The sequence below is a fragment of the Lutra lutra genome, chromosome 12, assembly GCF_902655055.1.
Source record: "Lutra lutra chromosome 12, mLutLut1.2, whole genome shotgun sequence".
NCBI classification, from domain to species: domain Eukaryota; kingdom Metazoa; phylum Chordata; class Mammalia; order Carnivora; family Mustelidae; genus Lutra; species Lutra lutra.
In genome coordinates this window covers 46,631,757-46,636,184 of record NC_062289.1, presented here as the reverse complement: position 1 = coordinate 46,636,184, position 4,428 = coordinate 46,631,757, and positions in this window count along the sequence as shown.

Below are 4,428 nucleotides of genomic sequence, written 5' to 3'. Positions count from 1 at the left end.
ATAAAAGGTTTCAAGTGACATAGGCCAGAACACGTCTGAGCCCCCCCCCCCAACACCCAAATAAATCACGAAAATGTCCATTTTCTAGGCTTCCCTTGTGTTCATTGGCTTGAAAATACATCGTATTAACTCCTCACTCGTTTAACTTAATTTCACGTCTCAATAGCAAGATAGTATTTTAAATTTCTGAGGATCTAAAACATACCTAGGTAAATGTCCTATATATCCTATATATATGTAGGTTTTGGCGTCGGACGGGCTTCTGTTGACCGCAATGCCTGTTTATTGCTGAGGCTTCGTGAGGGTTTATATCCGGCTTTTAAAATATTTCTTTTCTGTCAATTTCATCTGAAGGGCAGATGTCTTCCTAGCGTCAGCTAATTGTTGGCACAACATCTGATCCATTCATTCACATAGCCAGACTTACTCCTTCTAAGCCAACTCCTTTGTTTCCAGTGATTTCTTTCCCACTGCCCACCAACCCGAAGCCCATTTTTCTGCCTGGTACAAGATTAAGGAAAAGGTAGGAACTAGTCTGATGAGAAGACATACTGTGCTCTCAGGCAGATTTCTCCAGAAGCCAACGTTTCTCCAGAAACCACCCTCAGGAAAAATGCTACATGAAGTAAAACCATTATAAAGGTGCCAATTGTCACCTCCTGAAAAACCTTGAGAATTGAAAACTAAGTGGTATGTACCTCCCAGATTCCCTTTATCTTTTCTTTGTTTCCATTTCCCCCCAACTCCACCCCCTCCCAGCAGCCTTTTGTTTTTATCATGAAGATTTAGAAAGTAACTGATATTAAGGAAGTATACATGAATAAATTTCTAACATTATGAAATCAATGATGTCTGATCATTGCTACTAGTTTTATAGAAATTATACTTTCAAAATTAAAAGATCTGATGATTCTGGTCTGATACAAAATTTCAAAAATGAGTCAGCTACAATGAAGGAAAGACAAAGGCAGGGGGGAAAAAAAGAAAAAAAAACTCAATAGAAAACCTTGGAGTAAAATGTTTTATTTCCATTTGTTTCCAGTGCCTTGCTGATGTGAGGGGCAAGAAGGAGGCTAATACATCTCACTTTGGCAGTACTAATTGTTTGCATTATCACAATAATCAAATGCAGCCATATTAATCTCTCCGGTTATTAACTTGATTTTTACACATTAAGATTTAGATTTAATCCCCTGGGACCATCTATTAATGCTTTTAAAGTTGAAGGGTTTCAACAGTTTTAAGTTCTTTCCCTTCTTTTAGCTGCAGGCAGTAAAATTTGAACGTGTGTGGAGTTTTGTATTTTGCATTCCTGGGGGATTTTCAGACACAGTGCTGTCAAGGACCATGAATCATGTTAATACATAGCAACCTCTACAGCTATTAAAATGTCTGCAATAATGTGATTATTTTAAAATGGAAAAACTAATATCACATGTGTTACTTAAAGATCAACTATTCTTTTAAAGTCACAGAGAATGCATTTAGGGAAAGAAAAAAAAATGAAGTTGTTTTTTTGCATGCAGCCAAAATGTGAAATGTCTCATCTACCGAGAAAGAAAACTTTCAGCTCCTTTTACAAAATACATCCTTACTGAGCTTCAGGTCAACAGAGCATAAAAATGGCAAAAAGTCCAAGATCAATAAGCATGGAAAGCTGTTTTATTTCTGTTTGAGCAAGTTGTAGTGACAATGACCTGCTGAAACAGTCTCCAGCTTTATGCTTTCATAGTCACAGAATGATGACATCCAAGCAGAAAAGGGAGCTTGGCCTGTTCTGATGAACTGTCACTATGGACCCAGCATTACAGCTTGCTTCCATTGGCTCAGGGCTTGGTCTTTAGAAATGTATTAAAATCAGCATATAAGGAGATATGTAGGTAAACATTATCCAGGAAATTATATGGAGCATAAAAGACAAAAAGAATAAGAACGTGGCTTTTTTTTTTCACTGCTTAAAGGGATTTAAATTATTTTAGCTCCCTGATTTTTATGTTGATTTTTTTTAAATTATAGATACAACTGGGATGCCTGTCGGTTAAGCATCTGCCTTCGGCTCAGATCCTGATCTCAGGGTTCTGGGATTGAGCCCTATGTTGGTCTCCCTGCTCAGTGGGGAGCCTGCTTTTCCCTCTCCCGCTTCCCCTGCTTGTGCTCTTTCCCTCTGTCTCTCTGACAAAATCTTTATATATATATATATATATATATATATATATATATATATATAACTAATGTATGCTTGTTCCAGGTATCTCACTCAATCAACAGATCATACCAAAATCCAGGAATAATCTATCCCATAAATGATCGATATTTCTGAGATTGGCATGACATCTTTTGTCTTATTTTTTGAGATGTCTTTCTCAATAAAAGAAACATAACCTGCATCATGTCATTATGAATATTTCCAGTGGGTAGGGATACTCTGTAATGTTCTGATTTTAGTATTTCTTATCTGAGAAGAGAAAACAAAAAATCAGGTTTAGTATTTGAAAGTAATGACTTATCAAAGGGCATAAGGAGATATATATGGTAATTTTCTCTTGAAAAGGCAGAAACGTTTAAGAGCATCAAATAATCCCAAACCCTAAGGTACATGGCCCATTTTGACATTTCCTCGAAGCAGGTGGACATATCCTAAAAGATATGATCAAGAGTTCTCATTTCTTCTTTTTCCTTAAGATTTTATTTATTCATTTAAGTAGTCTCTACACATCATGTGGGGCTTAAACTCACAACCCCAAGATCAAGAGTCGCACATTCTTCCCACTGAGCCAAGCCTCGCTTCTTCTTACTGGGCAAAAGCTTGCCACATTCCCAAACGCTTTCATGGGACTGATGACATTGGCACACATTAACTATCCAACGGATAAAAAGTGTAGCATCCTATCCAGTATCTTGTTACCTAGGGGTCAGTATATACGCAGCTTATATGAAGTTAAAGTCAACTACCTAGAAACTTCTTCCCTAGTTTTTTTTTTTAATCTTAGAACAATATTGACGGTAGGGATAAGGAAGGATGAAAGATATTCTCCATTATTTCATCAGTTACCTGGAGACATACACACAAAGAATTCTACAGGAATAAAAATGTAATACCTCTCCAAAATAGTTTGGTGTTATTTTCAGCTGTGACTGAGCGAGAACCTTCCTTCAGAATATGGTCCACTCCTTGTAGGGAGAAGTCAGCAGAAGCCCGAACAGAAGTTTCTGTATGAATCTGACAAAGGCAAGAGAAGACTATCACTTGCTGGACCAGATTCTGCATAAACAGGACTTCAGGTGTCGTCACCCCAGCTCTGCGGGGCCATAGGCCATTTTGCAGAAAGGGAAAGTCCTGGGGAAGTTCAACATCTTGCTCAAAATCACACTACTTATAAGTGATGTGATGGAGACTCAAGTCTAGAGCTTTCACATTGCAAAAGTCATTCTCTTTTTAGGAAATCAGCTGCCTCAGACCCGGGGCTGAGGGTTATCACAAATGTCACAGGTTAGTTCTTAGCAGATAGCTGAAGACCAGAGCAGAAACACACATGTGCTTTGGACAGGCAGGACTTCTGGAATCTACAGAAAACTTGGTCTAAATCGCAGCTCTAACTGTTATTGCATGACCCTAGGCAAGTTAATAATAATATGAGAAGAAGAAGGCACAGAAGAACAGCTACTATTCCCTGAATGTGAACATGATGCCAGATAAGGGATTAGACGCTTCACAAAACAGCTAATGTCACAACAACACTCTGAGGTAAATTTTGTTTTCTCAATTGTCAGATAAAGAAACAGAAGCACAGAAAGGTAAGAAACTTGCTGAGGTTTCTTAGCTTTTTCTACCAGGAAAGCTAGTAAAGGCTTTGGTTCCTCTGACTTCCTATAAATTTGGAACATCTTAGACTCTCTGCATCTTTAAGATGGATTCACAGAATCGCTGAGTTTCTTAAGTGGAACACCATGAAAGACTCTAAGTACTATTCTACATGAATCATAGATCATCAAGAAAGGTTGTTTTTCCTACCACCACCCTCCAAAGAGGGGGGAAAACATACATTCCTCTAATTCCTTGCCATAGTTCAGGCTGTTTTCCTCCTGTACCTATCTGTAGAACTTCCAGTCTTTCTTTAAGCTTCCCCTCCAAATCAACTCTTCCCTCCTCTCACCTGGCATGTGGCTTTTTTGCACATATTTCTATTGTATCTTGTGTCCTCTGTGACACTGAGCTGTTGCAAGGCAGAGATGGACCTTATTTCTACTTCCCCCTCAATACTAATCTTCCTGAAATGGAGTAGTTGTTCATCAAATACTGGTAGAATGATCACATACAAAAAGAGTCCATTAAGCACCAATGTAGAAGCATCTGTCTACTAGGCCCACACTACCGCTGACCAAGGGCTTTGGGAAATTTCCAGAGGGGTCCCAGAGGTGCACTGCTCC